Here is a 26,658-nt window from a genome sequence, read left to right as displayed (position 1 = left end):
TTATCAACTAATTGTTTTTACTATGATAATAAACTCATTGGTTTAAATATATATGATGGTTTTTAATCCAGTAGAGTTCTTTTTGTTTATAACAAAATCATCTCATTTTTGATCTGTCTGAGCCTCTTTTGCTCCTGTGTCATTTGACAGAACTCTAAGTAGCCTTTGATAGCTTCTTTTTTTTTCCCTTTGTCTGCAAAATCTGGCACTTATTAGCACTTTGATGAGAGAAATCCAAAGTCTACCATACTGGAGGGGTTCTGTAGTTCCAGGCTGCTCTTAGGCTGTAGCCTGAAGGGCCTCAGCTTGTCATACTGGGGGAGGTTTGCCCAGATGATAGACCTAAACCTGCATCAGCAAAGAATCTAAGAGAACACTTTTCCTCTAGCTGGTGTCTTTGGATGAGCAATACTGATATAAACAGTGGAAAAAAGTGTCGGACATTTCATCCTCATCAGGATGATGAGGAAAACTGTACTGTTCCACGACTTGCTCTATGCCATAGGCATCAGAATACAAAGTAGGAACTGAGGCCACCAGCCTTTCCAACTGAGGATCTTGTGTTTGACCACCACTTGTGGGACTCTCAGTGATGATAGAGTCCCCTGTCAAATTGGAAGGGCCTACGGGCTGAGGTGGAACGGAGCTATAAAATCTGAAACTGCTAGAAAAAAGGAGTAAGGACTGGTTGAAACTGTAGGTGAGGTGGGCACGTTCTTGGCTGGAAAAATCTGATTTGGTTGCTTTAGTGACAACTGTTGCTTCCTCAGTTTGACCCGTTGGTTCCCAAACCAAGTCTTTATTGTCGACTCCAGTAGGCTGAGTTTCAAAGCGAGTTCATTCCAGAGATTTTGCTCTGGAAACCGGGTATCACTAATTAGACCCTCCAGTTCTTCATGCTGTATATACATAAATGAGATGTGTTTTTGGTGATGCTTTCACGTTGTGAGGTCAGCTAGATTCTGTGGTATCAAGTTCATGCTGGTTCAAATAGACTGGCTGGGGGTTCTCTGGTGCCATTCTATTCATTAGAGGTACTGATATAAGGGATGAAAAGCTGTGATCAACTTTGCCTTGTATCATGTTGATACTGTAATCATTCATGTAGACAAAAGAGTAGGTCTGTGGAGTCCCAGGGCTCTTCTGTTCATCTGGGCACCAGAGGGCTGCGTTGGGAGGTCTGTCATGGTCCCCTCGGAGTGCCAATTTTCAAGCCTGCTGGGTGTGTCTCTCTGAAAATGTAGTTTCTTTAATCAGATAACTTCTTAAGATGTCCCAGATCATCTTTTAAACTTTGTTGCCCAAACTTGGAACTGTCTATATCTCTAAGGAATCCTGGTTCTCCTAAGTGGAAAAATGACATCTGGAGACTCCTGGCTTTTATATTAGTATCTAATTTAAAAAACAACAAAACCTGTCTCTTGCATGGATTCAGCCTCTGGCCAGCGAGGCTATTAGTGACCACTGCTCAGACTGAAGCAATAACAGTGAGAATTAAGAGAACAAAATGGATAATAAAGTTATTTTTCCCCAAATTTTTTATTGTGGTAAAATACACATGACATAAAATTAACCATCTTAACCATTTTTAAGTGCACAAGTGAGAGGTACTAAATGCATTCATAATGTTGTGCAACTATCCACCGCTACTATCCACCTCTGATTCTGTTATATTGTAAACTGAAACTCTATACACATTAAGCAATAACTCTCTATTCTGCCCTTTCTCCCAGCCCCTGACAAGCACTATTCTTTTTTATTGTTATTCTATTACAGTTGTCCCAATTTTCCCTCCTTTATCCTCCTCCTCCCAGCCCACCCTCTGCTCTCCCAGTCCATCCCCACACCATTGTCCAGATCTATGGGTCATTCATACATGTTCTTTGACTAGTCCCTTCCTCTTCTTTCCACCATTATCCCTGTCCCCCTTCCCCTCCGGCCACTGTCAGTCTGTTTCATGTTTCTATGCCTCTGGGTCAATTTTGCTCATGAGTTTATTTTGTTTATTAGATTCCTCTTATAAGTGAGGTCATATGGTATTTGTCTTTCACCACATGGCTTACTTCACTTAACATAATATTCTCAAGTTCCATCCATGCTGTCACGAAAGGTAGGAGTTCCTCCTTTCTTTCTGTTTTGTAATATTCCATTGTGTAAATGCACCACAGTTTTTTGATCCACTTGTCTATTGATGGGCACTTAGGCTGTTTCTAGCACTTGGCTATTGTAAATAACACTTCTATGAACATAGGGGAGCATAAGCTCTTTTGAATTAGTGCTTCAAGATTCTTAGGTTATATTCTTAGGTGCTGGGTCAATAGGAAGTTCCATTTTTAGTTTTTTGAGGAAATTCCCTACTGTTTCCCACCGTGGCTGCACCAGTCTGCATTTCCACCAACAGTGCACTAGAGTTCCCTTTTCTCCACAACCTCGCCAGCACTTGTTTGTTGATTTATTAATGATGGCCATTCTTACAGGTGTGAGGTGATATCTCATTGTGGTTTTACTTTGCATCTCTCTGATGGCTAGTGATGTTGAGCATCTTTTCATACATCTATGGGCCCTCTGTATGTCCTCCTTGGAGAAGTGTCTTTTCAGGTCCTTTGCCCACTTTATAATGGGATTGCTTGTCTTCCTGGTGTTGAGTAACATGAGTTCTTTATATATTTTGGAGATCAAACCCTTGTTCAATATATCATTGGCAAATATGTTCTATACAGTCAGTCCCCTTTTCCTTTTGATGATGGTTTCTTTAGCTGTACAGAAACTTTCTAAATCAATGTAGTCCCATCTGTTTAGTTTTCCCTTTATTCCCCTTGTCCTAGGCGATATATCAGCAAAAATATTGCTATGTAGGATATCTGAAACTTTACTGCCTGTGTTTTCTGCTAGGGCTTTTAAGGTATCGCCATTCTTCTTTCTGTCTCTATGATTTTGACTAACATAAGTACCTCATATAAGTGGACTCATGCAATATTTGTCTTTTTGTGACTAGTTTATTTCACTTAACATGATGTTCTGAAGGTTCATCTATGTTGTAGCATATGTCAGAATTCCCTTCCTTTTCAGGACTAAATAATATTTCATTTAAGTATTACATGAATTTTTTATAAATGTAGAAGTGGGATTTCTGGGTCATCTGGTAGTTTTATTTTTAATTTTTTTGAGGAATCTCCATACTGTTTTACAAGAGGCTGGGCCATTTTATATTCCCACCAAGATAGCAGAAGGGTTCCAATTTCTCTATATCCTCATCAACACTTGTTACTGTTTTTCTCTCTCTGTCTCTCTCTCATAGTAGCAAAAAGTAGTAATGGGTGTAAAGTGGTACCTCATTACAGTTTTTATTTGCACTTTCCTAATGATTAGTGATATTGAACACATTTTCATGTGCTAGTGGACATTTTTATATCTTTGCAGAAACGTTTATTGAAGGCCTTGGCCCATTTTTGATAGGGACTGTTTGTTTTTTTGTTGTTGAGTTTTAGGAGTACTTGATATGTCCTCAATATTGAACCCTAGCAGATATATGATTTGCAAATATTTTCTATTATTCTGTCGGTTGCCTTTTTATCCTGTTCATATTGTCCTCTGATTAACAACATTTAAAAATTTTCAGTAAGTTTAACATACCTATTTTTCTTTTTGTTGCCTGTGCTTTTGGGGTCATATCTGAAAAATCACTGCCAAATCTAATGTTGTAATGCTTTTGCCCTATGTTTTCTTCTAAGAGTCTTAGAGTTTTAGGTCTTACATTTGGATCTTTGATTAATTTTGAGTTAATTTTTGTATATGTTACCAGGTAAGAGTCCAGTTTCATTTTTGGCATGTGGATATCCAGTTTTCCCAGTACTACTTGTTGAAAAGATTGTCCTTTCTTCATTGAATGATCTTTGCATGTTTGTCAAATCATTTGACCATATATTGCAAGGGTTTAGTTTGGGGCTCTCTGTTCTATTACATTGGTCTACATGTCTGTCTTTATGCAGTATCACAGTTTTGTTTTGTTTTGTTATTGAGGGATAATTGACATACAATATTGTATTAGTTTTAGGTATATGACATAATTATTTGATATTTGTATATATTGCAAAATGATCACCACAATAAGTCTAGTTAATATCCATCACCGTATATAGTTACAGAATTTTTTGCCTTGTGGAGAGAACTTTCAAAATTTATTGACTTAGCAACTTTCAAATATGCAATACAATGTTATTAACTAACATTATTGGTTATTGATGATAGCCATTCTGACACATGCAAAGTAATATCTCATTGGGGTTTAAGTTTACATTTCTCTGATTAGTGATGTTGGGCATCCTTTCATATGTCTATTGACTATCTGTATGCCCCTTGGAAGAAATGTCTCTTAGGTCCTCTGTCCATTTTTTAATCAGGTTTTTTTTTCATGTTAAGTTTTACGAGTTCCTTATATAGTTTAGATATTGTCTAAATATCTAGATTTGTCAGATTTGTCATTGGCGAACATCTTCTCTCAAACGGTAGGTTGTTTTCTGATTTTGTTCATAGGTTCTTTCACTGTACAAAAACTTTTTAGTTTGATGTAGCCCCATTTGTTTAATTTTTCTTTTGTTTCTCTTGCTTGAGGAGACAAATCTAAAAAAATTTTACTGAGAGTCATGTCAAAGAATTTACTGCCTAAGTTTTCTTTTAGAAGTTTAATGGTTCTGAGTCTTACATTCTAGTCTTCAGTTTATTTTTATTTTATTCCTGTATATTCTTTCTTCTTCTGAAAGAAAGTTGTCTAGTTTCATTTTCTTGCATGTTTCTGTTCGGTTTTCCAAATTCCTTTTATTGAAAAGACTGTCTTTATCCTATTGTATATTGCTTCCATTGTCATGGATCAACTGACCATAGAGTTGTGGGGTTATTTCTGTCCTCTCTATTCTGTCCCTTTGATCAATATATCTTTTTTTTTTTGCCAGTCTCATGCTGTTCTAATTATTATAGCCTTGTAGTATAGTTTTATATCAGATAGCATGGTACCTCCAACTTTGTTCTTCTTTCTCAAGATTGCTGTGGCTACTTGGGATCTTCTGTGGTTCCATATAAATTTTAGGATTACTTGTTCTAGTTCTGTGAAAAATTCCCTTGGTATTTTGATAGGAATTGCATTGTATCTATACATTACTTTGGGTAACATGGACATTTTAATGATGTTAATTCTTCCTGTTCATGAGCACACTTTATCCTTCCATTTACGTGTGTCTTTTTCAATTGCTTTCTTCAATGTCTTATAATTTTCTGAGTTACAAGCCTTTTACTTCCTTGGTAAAATTTATTTCTAGGTGATTCATTCTTTTTGATGCATTTGTAAATGAGATTATTTCTTAATTTTGCTTTCTGATATTTCATTATTGGAGTATAAGAATGTAACCAGTTTCTGAAAATTATTTTTGTATCCTGCTTCTTTGCTGAATTCATTTATTAGTTTTAATAGTGGAACCTTAAGGTTCTTTATATATAGTATTATGTGCAAATAATGACAGCTTTACTTCTTCCTTTTCAATTCAGATGTCTCTTATTTCTTCTTTATTGTCTGATTTCTGTGGTAATTGATATCTAGTTTTATACCACTGTGATTAGATAAAATGCTTGATATGATTTTGTTTTTCTTAGATACTGCATATTGAGACTTGTTTTGTAGCCTAATCTGTGGCCTGTCCTGGAAGAATGTTTCATGTGCACTTAAAAGGAATGTATATCATGCTGCTTTTGGGTGAAATGTCCAAAAAAATATCATTTCAATACACCTGGCCTACTGTGCCATTTAAGGCCATTGTTTATTTGTTGATTTTTTGTGTGAATGATCTATCCATTTATGTCAATGAGCTGTGTTGAAGTCCCCTGCTATGACTGTATTACTGTCCATCTTCCATTTATGCCTGTCAATGTTCACTTTATATATTTAGGTGCTTCTACGTTAGGTGCATAGTTATTTACAAGAGTTATATCCTTCTGTTGAATTGAACCCTTTATCATTTGAAATGTCCTTCTTTGTTCTTTTTACAGCCCTTGTGGTAAAGTCTATTTTATCCAATATAAATGTCACTACTCCAGCTTTTTTTGTTTCCATTTGCATGAAATATCTTTTTCCATCCCTTCATTTTCAATCTGTGTGTGTCTTTTTATTTGAAGTATGGTCTCTTGTAGGCATCATATGTACAGGTCTTGTTTTTTATCCATTCTACCACCCTATGTCTTTTGATTGGAGTATTTAGTTAACTTACATTTCAATTAATTATACATAGATGTGCAGTTATTGCCATTTAACAATTTTTTTCTGATTGTTTTTATAGTTTTTCTCTGTTCCTTTCTTATTCTCTTGCTTTCTTCTCTTGTATGTTCATGACTTTCTATAGTGTTGGGTTTGGGTTCTTTTCTTTTTATTTTCTATATATCTTTGTTGATTTTTGGTTAGTAGTTACTATATGCCTCATAATACCAAATTATGTTTATAGCAGTCTTTTTTAAATTGATGTTCACTTAAGTTCAAAACATTCTAAAATCACTACCATTCTTCCTCTCCCCTGTGACATTTATACTTTGGTCTTTATTTTTTTACTTTGTGTTGTGTGTATATCCCTTCATTTATTGCTGTAATTACACATGACTTTCCTACATTTGTTTTTAACATTTTTACTACCTTAATAGTTGGTTGATTCACTGCTTTTACTATTTTCCTTTGTCAGAGCATTTTTTCTTTCTTATATCTTCTTATATTTTTTATCTTTTCTACTTAAAGAAGTCTTTTTAACATTCCTTGTAATACTGGTTTGGGGGTGGTGAACTCCTTTAGCTTATTCTTGTCTTGGAAACTCTTTATCTCTTCTTTGATTCTAAATGATAGCCTTGCTGAGTAGAGAAATTTTGTTTCAAGTCCTTGCTTTTTATTGCTTTGAATATTTCTTGCCAATCCTTCAGGCTTGCAAAGCTTTTGTTGAAAAATCAGCTGACAGTCTTATGGCAGCTCCCTTGTACGTAAGTAACTGCTTTTTCCTTGCCGCTTTTAAGATTCTCTCTTTGTCTTTAACCTTTGATATTTTAATTATTATGTATCTCCATGTGGGCCTGTGTGGGTTCCTCATGTTTGGGATACTTGGTGTTTCCTGGACTTGTATATCTACATTCTTTGCCAGGTTAGAGACGTTTCAGTCATTATTATTTCAAATAGGTTTTTATTCCCCTGCTCTTTCTCCTCCTCCTGGTACCCCATGAAGCAAATGTTATGCTTGATGTTGTTCCAGAAGTCCCTTATACTATCCTTGTTTTGTTTTGTTTCTTAGATTCTTTTATCTCTTGCTGATCTGATTGGGTGATTTCTTCCCATATCACTGATTTGATCCTTTGTTTTTCATCTATTCTATCTTGAGTCCCCTTAATGTATTCTTAATTCTAGTTATTGTAGTCTTCATTTATATTTATTTATTTATTTATTTATTTATCCTCACACAGGACTTTTTTCATTGCTTTCAGAGATAGAGAGAGAGAGAGAGAGAAAGAGAGAGAGAGAGAGAAACATGTTGATTGGTTGCCTTCTCCCCCATGCCCCACCTGGGGATCAAAACCACCTCAACCTGGGTATGTTCCCTGAATGGGAATCGAACCCATGACATTTTGGTCTATTGGACGATACTCCAACCAAATGAAGCACGCTGGCCAGGGCTGTTTTCTCTGTTTATGACTGGCTCTTTTTTATGGTTTCTATCTCTTTGTTGAGGTTCTCACTGAGTCCACCTATTCTTCCCCTGAGTACATTATAACCAACTTTTTGAACTCTGTATCTGGTAGATTGCTTGTCTCTATTTCATTTCATTCTTTTTCTGGAATTTTGTCCTGTTCTTTTATTTAGGACATGCTTCTTGACATAATGGCTTTATATAGTAGGTATCCCATGAGTCCCTATAATGCAGTCTCTCTGTTCACCTGAGTCAGGTGCTCCAGGGCTGTCCCTTGTGTGGGTTGTGTATGGATCATGCTATAGTTGAACCTTGGTTGCTGTTGATATGTCAATGAGTGAGATTAACCCTCAGGCTGACTGGTGTGAGGACTGGCCATGACTTCAGCGAACAAGATGTTATGCAGGAGCTCACTCCACAGAGGGAGTTTGTTTAGTGGGGCTCTGATGGCAGCTGAGTCTGCCCTTTGTGTGTATCTTTTATGGGGCTGGTTAGATGATGTGGTCTGAAGCCAGGCACTGAGTATGTTGGTTCTGGAATCTCTGAAGAGAAGCTCCAGTTCAGCTACCATTTGTGCCCAGCTTGGTGTTACCTGGTGTAAGCTGCAAAGTGATCTGCTGTTGGCTGCTGTTTGTGCTGGGCTTTGAGGTGATTGGGAGGGATGACACTGTGAATCTGTTTGGGAGATACAATGCAAATTGAGACTTGTTGCCACTTGTACTAAGTAGGGCTACTTAGTAAAAGGTACAGGACACTCCAAGACCAAATGCTGCTTGTTTGGGTTTTGTTGACCTTTGAGAGATTTTAGAAAAGTCCACAGCATGAACCAAAACAGACTGTTTGTGTGGAAGAGGTGATGGTAACCCATTGTGCCAGGCATGTGAGTTGGGTGGGGAATTGTCTCAGGGAATCACTACGGTGCTGCAGATTACCCAGGTTAATGGAGAGCAGATGTGGGCAGGGCAAATTGTTATCCAGGTTAATGGAGAGCAGGTATGGGCAGGGCAAATGGGGTTATCCAGGTTAATGGGAAGCAACAATTTGGCAGCTGCCTGAACTTACCAGTTGGGTTGGGAGATGGCTCAACAGAGAAACAATGGTGCCTGCCAGTGCTCCATCCCCAGAGAGAGCTGCCCTGATCCCTGCCCTTCCAGCCATTCCCTTGAAATTAGTAAATTATTTTCCTCCCACTATGCCCCTGGCAATTTTCGAGTGGCTTCTGCTGCGCCTGGAGCCCAGTGTGAGTGAGTCTATTAGTGAGCAATTCCATGCCTGGGCTTCTCAGTAGGAACTCCCCACACTCCAGGGGCCCTCCATTTCACTTGGACGCAAACGCCGCTGGCTTTCACAGCCAGATGTAATATGAACTCTCCTCTTCCCAGCACTGGTGCCCCAGACTAAGGAGTTAGTTGTGGGCTAGAACCCATTGCTCCTCAGTGGCGGACTCTACAGCCAAGACATCCCTACTGCCCTCCCAGTTCTTAATCACTATACCATGGATGTGGGACTGGTGCATTCCACCTCTCCACCACTCTTATTAGTGTCATCATGGCTTCTTTCTATTTCTAGTTAAAGGGGTTCTCTTCAGCCGATCCCAAGGTGGTTCTCAATGATGGTGGTTCTATAATTTAGTTGCAACCTTGATGTGGTTGTGGAGGAGGCAAGCACAGCATTTACCTACTCTGCCATCTGACTGGAAGTCCCTGTATGACATTTTCTTCATTTATCCATTGAAGGACACTTAGCTTATTTTCTTAGGTTGAGTCCTGGCTATTCTATATAATGTGGCAGTTAAAATGGGGGTACATATTTTTTTCAAGTTAGTGTTTTTGGTTTCTTCAGATAATACCCAGAATTGAAATTGCTAGATCATATGGTAGTTCTATTTTTAACTCTTTGGGGACCCTCCATACAGTTATCCATTGTGGCTGAACCAATTAACATTTCCACTAACAATGTACAAGCGTTCTCTTTCCTCCACATCCTCACCAACACTTGTTATTTCTTTTTTGATAATAGCATTCTAAAAGGTATGAGGTGATATCTCATTGTGATTTTGATTTGCATTTCCCTGATGATTAGTTATATTGAGCATATTTTCATGTACCTGTTATTCATCCGTATGTCTTCTTTAGAAAGATATCTATTCAGATCTTCAGCCCATTTTTAATCAGACTTTTTTGCTATTAGATTGTATGTGTTTGTTATATATTTTAGATAGTAACTTCTTGTCAGATATGTGATTTATAAATATTTTCTCCCATTCAATAAGCTGCCTTTTTATTTTGTTGATTGTTTCCTTTGCTATGTGGAAGCTTTTTAGTTTGATGTAGCCCCACTTGTTTATTTTTGTTTATGTTGTCTTTTCTTTTTCTATCAAACCCAAAAATCACCCCCACGACTGATGACTAGGCATGTGTGAGCCTATTTTTTCTCCTAGGAGTTTTATGGTTTCAGGTCTTACATTCAAGTTTTGAATATGTTTTGATTTCCTTTTTGTGTATGATTTAAGAGAGTGGTTCAGTTTTGTTCTTTTGCATGTGGCTGTCCAGTTTTTAGAACACCCTTTATTGAAGAGACTTTCTTTCCCCATTATTTACTCTTGGGTGTTTTATGATAAATTAATTGATCATATATGTGGAGGTTCCTTTCTGGGCTGTCTATTCTGTTCCATTAATCCATGTGTCTCTTTTTATGCCAATATCATACAGTCTTGATTACAATTGCTTTGTCATATAGTTTGAAATTAGTGAGTGTGATGCCTCTAGCTTTGTTGTTCTTTCTCAAAATTTCTTTGGCTATTCAGGATCTTTTGTGGTTTCCTACAAATTTTAGAAGACTTGTTCTATTTTTGTGAAAAATGCCATTGGAAACACTGTTTTGATTACTATGATTTTGTAGTAAGTTTTGAAATCAGGGAGTGTGAGTTCTCCAGATTTGTTCTTGTATTTTAAGATTGTTTTTACTCTTAGGGGTCCTTTGAGTTTTCATATGAATTTTAAGATGGGTTTTCTATTTGTGCTAAGAAATGTGACTGAGACTTGATAGAGATAGCATTGAATCAATAGATTTCTTTGGGTAGTATATCTTAACAATATTAATTCTTCCAATCTATAAACATGAGATGTGTTTTCATTTTTTTTTAAATTTTTTCAGCATTTTTTGTAGTTTTCATTGTACAAGTGTTTCATATCCTTGGTTAAGTTAATTCATATGTATTTTATTATTTTTGATGCTATCATAAGAGGAATTATTTTTATAGTTTTCCTTCCAGATTGTTCATTCTTAGTATATAAAAATATACCTAATTTTTATGTGTTAGCTTTGTATTCTGCTACTTTGCTGAATTCATTTATTAGTTCTAACAGTGTTTTGTGGGACCTTTAGGGCTGTTTATATTTAAGGCTCTATAATCAGTGAAAAGAGCTAATTTGACTTATTTCCAGTTCAGATGCTTTATATTTCTTCTTCTTGCTTAATTGTTCTGCCAAGAATTTCTAATACTTTATTGAATAGAAATATCAGAAGTGTAAATCCTTGCCTGTTCCTGATATTAGAGGAAAGCTATGTCATTCACTATGAAGTAAGATGTTTGCTGTGAGTTTTTCAAATATGACTTTTATTATGTGAAGTAGTTTTCTTCTCTAGTCAGTTTCTTGAGTGTTTTTATTATAAAATGGTATTGAATTTTGTCAAATTTTTTTTCTGCAGCAATAAAGATTATCATGTGGTCTTTCTCTATTCATCCTGTTAATGCGACATTATTATTGTATATTGTTCAATTTTTGTATGTTGAGCCATCCTTGGAATCCAGAAATAAGTTTCACTTGGTCATGTTGTATAATTCTTTTCATTTGCTCTGAATTAGATTCTTGAGTATCTTGTTAACGGTATTTACATCAGTGTTCATAAGGGATATTAGTCTGTAGGAATTTTTTGTTGTTTGTAATGTCACTGTCTGGCTTTGGTATCAGAGTAATGCTGGCCTCATAGAATTATGAAGTGTTCCTTCCTTTCCAATTTTTGGAAATTTTTTGAGAAGTTTTGGTATTATTTTTTCTTTAAATTTTTGGTAGAATTCATCTGTAAAGCCATCAGGTTCAGGACTTTTGTTGTTCTTGGGAGATTTTTAATTATTGCTTCAACCTACATACTAGGAATAAGTCAATGTTGATATTCTATTTCTTTGTGATTTAGTTTTAGTAGGTTTTGTGTTTCTGTGAAGGCAATACAAAGTGAAATAAAAAAATATATACAGGAAACCAACTGTGAAGGGAAGGAAGCTGGGATTCAAATCTACAATTTGGAACAAAAGGAAAAAAATAAACATTCAACTGGAAGAAAGAAGAAACAAGAATTTTTTTTAAATGAGGAGAGGCTTAGGAAACTCTGGGACAGCTTTAAATGTACCAACATCTGAATCATAGTGGTGCCAGACAGAGAAGAGGAAGAGCAAGAAATTGAAAACTTATTTGAAAAAATAATGAAAGAAAACCCCCCCAATTTGGTGAAGGAAATAGATATACCAGTCCAGGAAACACAGAGAGTCCCAAACAAGCTAGACCCAAAGAGGGCCACACCAAGGCACATCATAATTAAAATTCCAAAGACTAAAGATAAAGAGAGAATCTTAAAAGCAGCAAGAGAAAAGCAGAGAGTTACTTTGAAAGAAGTTCCTGTAAGACTATCGGTGGATTTCTCAAAAGAAAACTTGCAGGCAAATAGGGACTGGCAAGAAGTATGTAAAGAGATGAAAAGCAAGAACCCACATCCAAGATTACTCCATCCAGAAAAGCTATAATTAGAATGGAAAGGCAGATGAAGTGCTTCACAGACAATGTACAGCTAAAGGAGTTCATCATCAACAAGCCCTTATATGAAATGGTAAAGGGACTTATTTAAGAAAAAGACGGTCAAAATTATGAACAGTAAAATGACAACAAACCCATGACTATTAACAATGGAATCTAAAACAAAAACAAAAACAAACTAAGCAAACAAGTAAAACAGGCACAGAATCATAGAAATGGAGACGATATGGATTGTTATCAGTGGGAAGAGGAAGAATGGGGAAAAGGTACAGGAAATAAGAAGCATAATTGGTAGGTACAAAATAGACAGGGGGATGTTAAGAATAGTAGAGGCAACGGGGAAGCCAAAGAACTGACATGTATGAACCATGAACTAAAGGTGGGGATTGCTGAAGGGAATGGGAGGTACTGGGCAGAAGGGGACAAAGGTGAAAAATGGGACAACTGTAATAGCATAATCAATAAAATATACTTAATTAAAAATAAATAAAGCGAGTTGCTTATAGACAGCATATTGTTGGATCATATTTTTTTTTATGTATTCTGCCAATCTCCAGTCTTTTGATTGGAGAGTTTAAAGCATTTTTACTTAAAGTAATTATCTATAAGAAGGGACTTTTGTTATTTTGATATTTGTTTTCTATATGCTTTGTAGCTTTTTTGTCCCTCATTTCTTACATTGACTTCCTTTGTGTTTAGTTGATTTTTTTTTGTAGTGAAATGATTAAATCCCTTCTACATTTCTCTCATCCAAGCACTAACCAGGCCTGACCTTGCTTAGCTTCTGAGATCAGACAAGATTGGGCACATGCTCAGGGAGGCATGGCCATAGACCCTTCTACATTTCTATAGCCATTTTTCTTCATGGTTACCATTAGGATTCTATTTAACATTTGAAAGTTATAACACTAATTTGTATTACAACTAGCTTAACTTTAATAATCTCTGCTTCTTTACAGCTCCTTCTCTGCCCCTTTCATTTGTTGATGTGACAATACTGTATCTTTCTTTATGTGCACCCCTAAACATAAGTTAATAATTCTTTTAAATGCATTAATCTTTTAAATTATGTAGAAATGCCCAACCTTGAGTATTTCTTGCAGTGCAGATCTAGTAACAAACAGCCTCAGCATTTGTTTATTGGGTAACGTCTTAATTTCTCCTTTGGTTTTGAAGGATAGTTATCCTGACTATAGGATTTGTGATTGACTTTTTTTTATTTTAGCACTTTAAACATACTGGTCCATTGCTTTCTGGCTTCTGAACTTCCTGGTGAGAAATTTGCTTATAATTTTGTAGGCAATCCCTTGCACATGATGAATTACTTCTCTCTTGCTGCTTGCAAGATTCTCTCTTTGTCTTTGGCTTTTGAGAGTTTGGTTATAATGTGTCTCAGAGTTTATCTTACTTGGAGCTTGTTAAGATCCTTGGATGCTTATATTCATGTCATTAATCAAATTTGGACATTTTCAGCCATTATTTTTTTCAAATATTCTCTCTGCCCTTTTTCTTTCACATTTCTTTCTTGCACTTTCTCAATGCATGTGTTGGTTTGTTGATGGTTTCCAAAATGTCTCTTAGACTCTGTTCAGTTTTTCCCAACATTATTTATGTTCCTCAGACTTGATAATTTCCATTGCTCTACCATCAAATTCACTGATTCTTTCTTCTCCCTGCTCAGTTGTGTCTTTGAATCTCTCGATTATTTTTCATTTTTATTTATTGTACTTTTCAGTTCCAGCATTTCTTTTTTTGATTTTTAGTTTTCTCTTTATTGATGTATTAATTTTGTTCATATTTTTTTCTTGATTTTCTCCATCTCTTCCTTTAGTTGTTTTAAAACTGTTGTCTAGTATATTAGCCATCAGTTCCTCCCACCCCCTCCCAGGGAATGTTTCTGTTGATTTATGAGGTCTGTCTAGAATGTATCCAGCCAGGTACTATGAAAAATAGAGGCATTTAGTGAAGAATATACAAGGTAGAAGAAATATACATAAGACAATGATGCTTCAAAGTCTATTTCAAAGTCTCCTTCACAGTAGGCACCTTGGGACCTTGCACAGTTCTCCCAGTCACCATCAGCTGTCCCATAGTATTTCCCTGAATCTCATTGAAGTCTGAAATCTCTTGCCTTTCAAAGGTGATTTTAGTTTTGGGAAAAGCCAGAAGTCGCAGGGCACCAAATCTGGGCGGTAGGGGCGCTGAGGCAGCTGGGTGACTTGATGTTTTGCCAAAAAACCCTGCACCAGATGTGATGTATGAACAGGTGCATTGTCGTGATGAAGCTGCCAATTACCAGTTACCCTTAGCTGCAGTCTTCTGAATCATCCAAATAGTTTCCATGGAGAAATGTTAAAGCTCAATGCAGAATTTGATGCAGATTCGTTGCTCTACTCAGTAATCTTGAATGCGAGACCTGCACAGTACACATGCTCATTCAACAGAAGTGTACCACCCCCACTGACTAGTACAGCGAAGTCGTCATTGTTCACGCATGTGCATTTCAGTCCACTCTCCTTGGCTGCCAAGCTACATCGATGTTGCGCAAACCATTCTTGTTATATTAACAATGGGTAAGCTTTTCCAGACAGACCTTGTATATTTTTTCTTTGATTTGCATCATACCTTCCTGTTTGTTTGTATGCCTTATAATCTTTTGTTCAAAACTGGATATTTGAATCTAATAATGAAGTAACTGTGGATATCATGTTTTCCTTCTTCCCAAGAGTTTGCTGATTTTTGTTATTGTCTTTATTCTTTTGATTGTCATAGGCTATCTCTGTGCTAATGATCAGACTGAGGTGTAAACTTAATGTCTTCTTGGGCCTTTTCTGAACCTGTACCTTTAACTGGGCATGTGCAGTCACTTTCTAATTTTCCCAAAATATGTAGTTGTTTTTGAATACCCTCATTTCTAATGTCTGTCTCCCAAAAGAGGAAAAAGCAAAGAATGGAAAGGGATGTGAATGTGCTAGCCCTTTAAATCCCCTGGCAATCACTGCAGTGGGTGGAGCAGAGGCTTGAAAGAATGGGGGGAGATGCAACAACACTGGTTGACTGCTTCTGTGTTCCTCAGTGATCAGAGGCAGCAATCAGTGATCAGAGCACAGATCCCTAATATTTGGAAAACAGGACCCTTTATGCCCATCCTGGCTCCTGCCAGCTGTTCTAGGAGCGTGTGCACATCGGCCTGCCATGGGTATGGGGATGGATAGTTGCTACTGTAGTAACTGCTGAAATTGACCAAAATTAAGCACAGTTTACAGACCAAGCTTTCCCCTGGATGTCACAAGCTTGCAATAGACTCCCAGATTCCAAAATAATTATACCAGAGAAATTCTGCCAGTGCAATTGTTGTCTAGTTTGGGTGACAGATTCCTGATGCTTCCTATTCCACCATCTCCCTAGAATCCTTTGATAAATGGATTTTTTTATTTGGATTTATGAGAAGAGAGAAGCATTGATGTTTCAGTCCTGGCTAGGTAGTTCAGTTGGTTAGAGTGTCATCCTGGTACGCCAAGGTTGCAGGTTTGATCCCAGGTCAGGGCACATACAAGAAGCAACCACTGAATGTATAAATAAGTGGAACACCAATTGGGCCTCTCTCTCCCCTCCTCCCCTCAACTTCCCTCCTCCCTTCATCTTCCCTGCTGTCTCTCTCCCCCTCCTTCTCCCTTCCACTATATCTAAAAAAAATTAATGCATAAATTTTTTTAAAAAAAAGCATTGATGTTTCAAGTGAGATTTTAATTATGTTTTTAAGCTGTCATGCTTGAAGCCTTATGATATTACTTAATGCATTACATTCATTATTTAATTTAACCCTCATACTAACTTTGAAACAAGGTATTATTTCCATTTATATATGAAAAAATCGAGACACTGAGGTGGTGTGTGTACACATATGTGTGCATGTGCATGTGCGCATGTGTATGACTTCTGGGAGGTCTTCTTGTGCTTCCTTTTCCTTTCTTGCCCATACTGTTGAAGATATTGGCTTGACCACTTTACAGCATCAAAATAAGAGAGGTTCAATCAGAATTAAAGTTTATTTCTCTCTCACAGCAATACAATGGTAGGCAGGTTGTCCTGGGTTTGTAGGCAGTTTTGATCCTTCTGTTTTGTTATTCTGCCATTCCGAGGTTATGTCCTATTCCACATATTTGAAGGTGGCTAACCAGCAACCATGGAAGGATTAAGAGGGATGAAGGCCAGTGACTCAGTTTTAAAAAGTGAAGACGTTTTAAGAATGCATTACTCGTGCTTACATCCTGTAGGCCAGTACTTAGGTCAGGTACATGGCCATGGTTAGGTGCAAGGAAAGCTATGTAATCTCTAGCTGGGCAGGGGAGTTATATTCCAAAATTATAGAAAGGATGAATGGATATAAGGTACATGTTTAGCAGTATTTTCTACTCTTCCAGTTCACATCTCTCCCTCGTCAAAAAACATGCCCTAAAATGCTGCCTACCTAAGGGAGAAAAGTAAGTATTGTACAAAATGAACCACATCAGACTTTGCAAGGAGGCAATATTAATAATTGTGGAGTAAAACTGGAATGTCCTTGGGATAGTATGTAAGTCCTAGGAATGCACCTGGGGGCAGGGAGGTAGGTAAACTGGAGAGCTGCCAACAGCAAAATTCGGCTGCTCCACAAAGAACTACCAAGAGCAAGTTCTTGGTCCAATCCTTAGTTTAATTCTAACTTTAAATCTAAAGCTGTCCAAAAAACATTTTGTTTTCCCTCTAAGATTATAAACACTTGAAGTCAGTGCGAATGCCCTTATTATCTAGGGATGAGTGCCTTTTCCACAAATGACATTGTGCTTCAGAAAGCAAGTTCTCCTCCAGTATTTGCCAAGATAAACAGTTCATTTATTAGAAATAGTCAATAAAGCTCACCCTTAACTGAATTTAAGTGAAGTAATCTGAAATTCCTTTGTTCTTACCAGGACATTGATATGTATTTTCAACTGTTTTTCTGTGCTATTGATATTTTGAGTGTATACGACTCTTCACACCTGTTTGCTCTTGCCAGTAAAGCTTGACGTAGTTCAGCACATTAGTCCCCTGTATCAATCTTTCACATATGGAGAGAGCAGGAAATCTAAAGAATATATTTACTTCCTGAGAGCTTTATTTCTAGATCCTTATCTTCTGTAGAATGAATGGTCTTCGATTTCTTCTAAGTCAATAATAGCCAAAGAAAGAAGTTTCATAAATGGTTTAAATGCTTCTAAAGCTGTGTCGCTGGCTTGCACAGTGGCAGGGGGACAGAGCTCTGACTGGCGTCGGTTTGATTCTGACCCTGCTGATTTTTTAATTATTACTTACTTATTTAATTTTTACTTACTTAATTTTTTATTATTAAATTACAGGTGCTAGACAATATTATATTAGGTTCAAGTGTAGATAGTGGTCAGACATTTATGTAACTTACAAAGTGATCCCTCCAATAAGTCTAGTAGCTACCTGGCACCATAATAGTTATTACAATATTACTGACTCTATTCCTTATACTGTACTTTACATCCCCATGACTATTCTGTAAATGCTGAATAGTACTTAACCTACTCACCTGATTTAGCCCCCACCCCCTTCCATCTGGTAACCTATGAGTTTGTTTCTGTTTGTTTATTTTGTTTTTTAGATTCTGCATGTAAGCATAATCATATAGTATATGTCTTTTTCTGTCTGACATATTTCTTTTAGCACAATACCCTCTAAGTCCCTCCATGTTGTCACAAATGGCAGTATTTCATTCTTTTTTATGGCTGAGTAATATCCCATTGAATATATGTACCACATCTTTATCCAATCATTTATTGATGGACACTTAGGTTGCTTCCACATCTTAGCCATTGTAAATAATGCTTCAATGAACTGCATATAACTTTTCAAATTAGTGCTTTGGCTTTATTCCTAAGTCATAAGTAGTCTTTTTTTTTTTTTTAAGTTTTTATCAGCATTTATTTTATGCTGAATTTACCCCCAGACCATAAATTTTTGTCTCTTCAGTTTCTTCTCGTATATTGTTTTCTTCTTTGCAACCTCCTCTTCTGGTTAGAAACAATCTTCTCTTTTTCAATAAGCATGAGCTCAAATGTGGCAATGAGAACTCATGCATGGCTTGATCTGCCCATGATCTCTGTGAGTTCTGTGCTGGATCTTGGAAGCTTTGTTCAAGTGGATGTGCTCAATGACCAGAGAATCTATGTCTAAACCTTTAGGTTCATCATTACTCTGCATTTTTAAGTATGCACAGCAAAAATTCAGCACTGTATTTGGGCCACTGACCCTGTGTCCAACTCTACTATTTGACCTGTGCACGTCTACCAATTCTACCGTTGTAATGATGGAATGGCATGATTGCTTCTGTACAGTGATATCCCTAGATACTTGGTGGCTTTAAGATATGCAAACCCTTGATGGCCTCAAAAGTGTCATGAGTATTCTTAAAGTGAACATGAAGGCTTGAATTTCTTGATTTGCATGACTTTGTGGGGTATTCTGGGTCAAGTGAATAGCAGACCATTTTCAGAGGTAACCACAGGCCACTTTTGAGAAAAGCTAATTTTAATTTTTTAGAGGAATCTTCATACCCTTTTCCATAGTGGCTCCACCATCGCAATCCCTCTAATAGTGTATGAAGATTCCCTTTTCTCTACAAACTTGCCAATACTTTTTGTTGACTTACTGATTATAGCCATTTTGACAAATGTGAGGTGATATCTCATTGGGGATTTAATTTGCATTTCTCTGATTAGCAATGTGGATCATCTTTTCATATGTCTATTGGCCATTTGTATGTCCTCTTTGGAGAAATGTTTATTCAGGTCCTCTGCCCATTTCTTGTAATCAAACTGATCCTTTTGTGTGTGTGTGTTAAATTGTATGAGTTCTTTGTAAATTTTGGATATTAACCCCTTATTAGATGTATCATTGGCAAATATCTTCTACTCAGTAGATTGTCTCTGTTTTGTTGATGGTTTCCTTTGCTGTGCAAAAACTTTTAATTTGATATAGTCCTATTTGTTTATTTTTTTTCTTTTGTTTCCCAAATCCAAAAAATATTACTCAGGGCCATGTTAAAGAGTTCACTGCCTATGTTTTCTTCTAGGAGTTTTATGGTTTCAGGTCTTAGGTTTAAGTTTTAATCCATTTTGATTTTATTCTTGAATATGGTATAAGAAAATAGTCTTGTTTCATTCTTTTGCATGTATTTGTCCAGTTTTCCTACTACTGTTTATTAAAGAGACTTTCTTTACCACATCATACGTTCTTGCCTTCTTTTTCATGGATTAGATGGGCATGAGTTTATTTCTGGGCTCTCTATTCTGTTCCATCGATCTATATGTCTGTTTTTATGCCAGTGCCATGTTATTTTGATTATTATAACCATAGAGTAGTATAGTATGATATCAGGTTGCGTGACACCTCCAACTTTGATCTTCTTTATCAAGATTGCTGTGGCTACTCAGAGTCTTCTCTAATTCCACATAAATTTTAGCATTATTTATTCTACTTCTATGAAAAATGCATTGGTATTTTGATAGAGATTTCACTGAATCTATAGATTATTTTGGGTAGTGTGGATGTTTTAACACTGTCAATTCTTCTATAAGCATTATACTTCAATTTATTTCTGTCTTTTTCAATTACTTTCTTCAATATCTTATAGTTTTCTGAGTCACAAGTCTTTTAGCTCTTTGGTTAAATTTATTCCAAGGTATTTTTAAATTTCTCTTTTCTGATAGTTTGCTATTGTATAATAATGCAACTGATTTCTGAATACTAGTTTTGTATCCAGCTACTTTACTGGCTTCATTTATCAAATCTAATAGTTTTTTGGTGGAGTTTGTAGGATTCTCTATATGTAGTATAATGCCATCTTCAAATAATGAGTTTTACTTCTTGCTTTCCCATTTGGATGCCTTTTATTTCTTTTTCTCATTTAATTTCTGTGGCTAGGACTTTTAATACTATGTAGAATAAAAGTGGTAAAAGTGGACATCTTTGGTTCCTGATCTTAAGGAAAACACTTTCAGCTTTTCACCATTGAGTATAAAGTTAACTGTGAGTTTGTCATATGTGGCCTTTATTATATTGAGGCGTATCTTGTCTATCCTCACTTTGCTGAGAGTTTTTATCATAAATGGATTCTGGATTTTATCGATTGTTTTCTATATCTATTGATATAATCATGTGATTTTTATTCTTCATTTTGTTTTCATGGTCTATCATATTATCTGACTTGTGTATATTGAGCCAAACTTGCATCCCAGGAATTAATCCCACTTGATCATGGTATATGATCTTTTTAATGTATTGTTGAACTTGGTTTGCTAATATTTTGTTGAGGATTTTGGTATGTGTGTTCATCAAGGATATTGACCTGTCATTTTCCTTTTTTCGTAATGTCTTCGGTTTCAGAATTCTGTCACTTGTGAATTTGGGTTAGTTACTTGATCTCTTTGAGGTTCATTTCTTGTTCAAAGTGTAGAAAAAAATTATCTGTACACCCTTGGGTTGTTAATAGAATTAAATCATAGTTATACTGCTTCCGAAGTGTATGGCCTTAGTCAACTTACTAAGTCTCAATTTTCCTATCTGTAAAATGGGGTAAAAATAGTATCCAGTATATAGACAGGGTTTTTGAGAGATAAAATGCTTAGAACTGTGCCTTGAACACATAGTAAGCTCTATGTGCATGCGAGCTTTGTTGCTGTTCTTTGAATATGTAATAGCCACCTGTGTGCATTGGACTTGCTGGGGACTTTGACAAGGGAGGAAGGAGTGCCAGTCTCCAGCCTGCTTGTTCGGCACAGGTCAGAATTCTTACGCACTCCTGCAAATGCAGGAGCAGTGTGGAGGCTGTTTAGAGGCCAGAGCTACACAAAACTTCTAACGTAACTGCGGGGGATGCACCTGAAAGAACTTAGTACTACAAATTTTAGATGAAAAACAAAATCTTATCATGAGAATATCTTCTTAGGGGCAAAAATGCCACAAATGTTTAAATGGGAGCAATCCTAGAAGTAGATTTTGGTGAGATCTACTTAGTAATGCATTTTTTTTTTTTTAATTTTGAAGTCTTTAATTATTCTTTGAATTTTATCTCTTATACCCCTTGGTAATGTGAGCCTTATCCTCCTTAAATTCATGATTTATTTTCCTTCATCTTTGAAAACCCTTCCTGGGATGAGGGGCTCAAACCTGATGCAGCTCTGCATGTTAACAGGAAATATAGTAGATAAAATATTTCACAGGGGACTCCTATCAAAGTCTGTCTTAGGAAAATTTTCCTCAATAGGCTACTCAGATATGTTCAACTCTTCTACACTTTGTCCTGCAATTTCCCCTGTGTTTCAAATTCAGCATATTCAAGAACATTTAATTTAAGAAATGGGTGGCATTTGATTTTGGAAAACATATTTTTAGCTTACAAAACTGTATTGTCATTTCTTTTTTTTTAGCTATCTTTATTTCTTTCTTTGATCCTGGAAGAGGGTGGAGATTTACAGTCACGTTTCATTGGTACTTCTCTTCATCACATAAATGATAAATTATTGAGAAGCCATTTGGCCTATAAAAATGAAATACACAGCCCATCCCACATGAACATGCTGTTTGGACTGGCTCCAACTGCTGTGAAAGGCTGGGGCCCTGCAGTTGGAAAAACAAAGCAAATTCCTCACACATTTGGACTTGGCCCTTTGCAGGGGGATAGAGAGAAACAATAGCCTGATGGACTATTGGCTCTCTGGATGCTACTGAAGGCCACAAACAGAATTAACTCTTGTATTGCCCCAGAAGGATCTTGTGTTTCTATGAGTATTGGAGTTCAGAGATTTTGCACTTCTATTATAGCTGGTTGTTCTTTTGGACTCCAATCAGAGACTTCCAATAAATGACAGGGTTTTAATTTTTTTCACATTTTACTATAGTCAGTCTTAACCCTTGTTTGGATCACATACTCCTTTGAGAATCAGATGTTACGAACTCCTTTCCCTTTCCTCCCACCAGCCATACTTTATACACAAACATAAAAAAGACTTCAGAGTATTCACAAATTCCCTGAGCACCAACTCAACTCTTTACAGGTTCATGAATCTCTCTTACCAGATTATATTTTCCCTGTGGTTTTTGAAAGCATATGTTTGATAAACTTGTAATTCATTTTTCTTTCAAAAATAGAAGATTCATGATTTCACTGAGACCTTGTCTTTTTTTGTTTGCAAAATTTATTTTTTAATTCTATTTTATTGCCTGTGCTATTGCAGTTTCCCCAAATTTCCCCCTTTGCCCCCTCCACCCAGTACCCTCCATTTTCTCAGGCCATCCCCATGCCATTGTTCATGTCCATGGCTCAGGGATAGAAGTTCTTTGGCTACTCCATTTCCTGTGCTGTACTTTACATCCCTATGGCTAATCACTAACCACCTATATATATTTCTTAATCCCGTCACCTCTTCACCCATTCTCCCACACCCCCTCACATCTGGCAATCGTCAGAACGCTCTCCATATCCATGATTCTGTCTCTGTTTTTCTTGTTTGCTTAGTTTGTTTTTTAGATTCAATTGTTGATAGATATGTATTTATTGCCATTTTAATGTTCATAGTTTTGATCTTCTTTATCTTAAACAAGTCCCTTTAACATTTCATATAATAAATGTTATTATTAGGTTTGGTAACGATGAAATCCTTCAGTTTGTTCTTGTCTAGGAAACTCTTTATCTGCCCTTTGATTCTAATTGAGAGCTTTGCTGGGTAGAGCAATTTTGGCTGTAGGTCCCTACTTTTCATGACTTTGAATATTTCTTGCCAATCCCTTCTAGCCTGTAAAGTTTCTTTTGAGAAATCAGCTGACAATCTTATGGGAACTACACCGTAGGTAACTAACTTCTTTTCTCTTGCTGCTTTTAGGGTTCCTTCTTTATCTCTAACTGTAAGAATTTTAATTATGATGTATCTTGGAGTGGGTCTCTTTGCATCCATCTTGTTTGGGATTCTCTGTGCCTCCCTGACTTGCATGTCTATTTCCTTCACCAAATTAGGGAAGTTTTCTTTCATTATTTTTTCAAATAATTTTCCAATTTCTTGCTCTTTCTCTTCCCCTTCTGATGCCCCTATGATGAGAATGTTGGAATGCTTGAAGTTGTCCCAGAGGCTGCTTACACTATCCTTGTTTTATTGGATTCTTTTTCCTTTTTGATATTCTGATTGGTTGATTTTTGCTTCCTTATGTTCCAAATCATTGATTTCATTCTCAGCTTCATCCACTCTACTATTGTTTCCCTGTAAATTGTTCTTTATTTTAATTAGTGCATCCGTCATGTCCTTTTTATGTTGTTGAGGTCCTCACTAAGTTCCTTGAGCATCCTTATAACCAGTTTTGAACTCTGCATTTGATAGATTGCTTATCTCCATTTTGTTTAGTTCTTTTTCTGGAATTTTGATCAGTTCTATCATTAGGGCCATGTTTCTTTATCTCCTTATTTGGGCAGTCTCCCGGTGTTTGTTTCTATGTATTAGGCAGAGGTGCTGTAATTCCCTGTCTTGATGGCGTGGCCTAATGTAGTAGGTTTCCTGTAGGGTCCAGTGGCACAGCGTCCCCTATCACCCAAGCTGGGTACTCAAGGTATGTCCTTTGTGTCGGTTGAGTACACTCTTACAGTAGAGCCTTGGTTGCTGTTTGCAGGTCAACGTGATGGATTTACCCAGGTCAGTCAGCTGCAAGCACTGGCTATGACTGTTGACCACCAACCTCTGCCTTCTGTGGAGGATCAGCTGTGCATGGGCAAGGTGGTGGTGCTCTGACTGGCCTGTAGCTGTCCACTGGGTATGTAGGCTCTGGGGTTTCCTGGGTGGTGTAGGCCAATGTCAGGGCCTACCTGTGTTCTACCTGGGGCCACCCTGCCTGAGCCATAAAGCAGTCTGAGATGTCTGCTCCTTGTGCTGGGCTTGGAGATTCCCAGGCAGAGCCAAGCTGTGAATCTAGGCTCTTTGCTGCTAATTCTGGGCCTGGGGCCTCTTAGCAAGAGGCACTGGCACTGGGGGCTCATTGAGGCTGGATGTTGCTTGTTTGAGAGGATTTAGGAAGTTGTTGAGCGCTTGTATTTTATGTGATGCTAAAATCAGATGAAGTTTTTTAAAAATAATATTTCATTTTATTTTAGGACACCTGTCTTTCTCAAATCTTAATATTTTATAGCTCAGACTCAGAATTAGACATGAGTGTTTGTGTAACAAAATCTGTAAGACTGTTTAAAAACCAAAATCCAGGAAATTCCATGACTCATCTAGTTTTCTCCAACTTAAACTTGAATACGCTTCAACTAATCTGCATGCAGTGTCATATAATGCCCATTATTCTGTCCACCTAATAATCTCCTAGCACTGCAATAAATGTTTTGTGGGAACCATAACTGGTCAGATATTTTTGATGCACTGGTGCTAACTTGCCTGCTCTGGAGGTGAAAAGGAGTCCTTACTACCATTATCTTCTACATCCTTATGGTGACATTGATAGACACAAAAGTATGGTTTCTAGAGGGTGCTATGTCATTGACAGGCAGTTATTGCTACCTAAATATTGCTTCTTATTACCAGGCAGGAAATAGTTAGCCTCAGAAGCATCTTTTAGGTTCGCCGTTCTTTGACCTAATGTTTTATGTCTGAATATTATATACTTGGCTGCCTCAGACTCTGGATTCCATCCTGAAAATTGGCATCTACTTTTTGCTACTGTTGTGTTGATCTGTTCTTATAGGCTATCACTTCACTCTCTGTCCTTGTTGTGCACAGTGTCACCAGGGCTTGCTGACCAAGACAGTGAAGCTTCATTCCTTAGTGTGTAATTGTTCCTTTGGCACAACTGGAATCTCCAAACAAGTTGTCATAGGAACTGTGCTTTGTGTGATGTCAATTGACTAAAATTCTAATTCTCCATGAGCTAAGGATGCTTTTTTGTGGTTGAGTTGATCTACTAAGTCCATGGCCTAAGGTCCCAGGCTTTGGTCTTAGGTAGATGTGACACCAAATCATTCTGTTATGGGGCTTATCCTGCCTGTCTTGTTGGGTTATTCTAAGATTGGAGATAGTACCTGTAAAGCACATCTTAGGTGCTTAATAAATGTAGCTGTTTTTACAATGATTTTCTAGCCATAATTCCTACTTCTGAAATGCTAATGGGAACCAAATGCTTTTTTCTGTTTAATTTACACAAATGTGAACTAGCAGAATATTTGATGCTGGGCTAGGAGAGCCCATTGCAGTAAGTGAGACAGAGAGAAGACAAGGACCTCTGCCAACTGTAAATGCAAATCTCATTTTGGAACAGTGCCTTCTTGGAAACACATAGTGCAGACTTCCATGGTGAAAGTTTGTGTTACTTAGAAAAGATGCAAGTGAGGTGAGGAGATCATTAGGTACAAGTAGAAGTTCTCACTGGTTTTAAAAAAATAGAACTCCAATCATATTGTACCCATGAATGCAAATAGGCTGCCTATAGTAATTACAGTGAGAGAAAATTGCTTAATATTTTGCAGCTCCACAAAAGACAGATAGAAAAATGGATTTTTAGTTTTTTCTGAGTGGAAAAAAAAAACATAACGTTCATACCAGAATTCTGCTCTGTTTTAGGTTTAAGGTAGATTGCTTGGCCTTTGAGACCTTAATCTGCTTTGGGGCTATTCTTATCTGAGCTTGCAAAAAAGCAGGCTGTCTCAACCTGTTTTTCACTATGTCCATATCTGGAAGGGAAAGGGTCACCAGGGATTCCTGAGGGCCTAAAAGGGGCCCAAAGCTCTGACTGTGACCCACAGTTAAATTAGGTTTACCTGTTTTGTATTTACTATAAATGGGCTCAGTAATACTTGTTAAAAATCCAGACACCTTCTTGAGAAACAGCTTTTTTATTCAGTGTTTACTCAACTTAGTCCTCTTGGGAAAAGGAGCTCAGACCAGGATAGACTGCTGAGGTATCTTGGCCATAAATCCCATCCTCCTAATGCTCAGAGGACTGGGATGAGGTGTTTTCACAAAGGCCACTCAGCTGGCTCATTTCTGAAGAAACGGAATGCAAAACGTTCTCTGGGTCTGAGCTGTTGCAAATGGCTTCTTTTCTTTCCTCTCACCCTG

Source organism: Pteronotus mesoamericanus, unplaced genomic scaffold, assembly GCF_021234165.1.
Source record: "Pteronotus mesoamericanus isolate MK-2021 breed Mesoamerican mustached bat unplaced genomic scaffold, CSHL_Meso_final contig_24, whole genome shotgun sequence".
Classification (NCBI taxonomy): domain Eukaryota; kingdom Metazoa; phylum Chordata; class Mammalia; order Chiroptera; family Mormoopidae; genus Pteronotus; species Pteronotus mesoamericanus.
Note: the sequence above shows the minus strand (reverse complement) of the source record.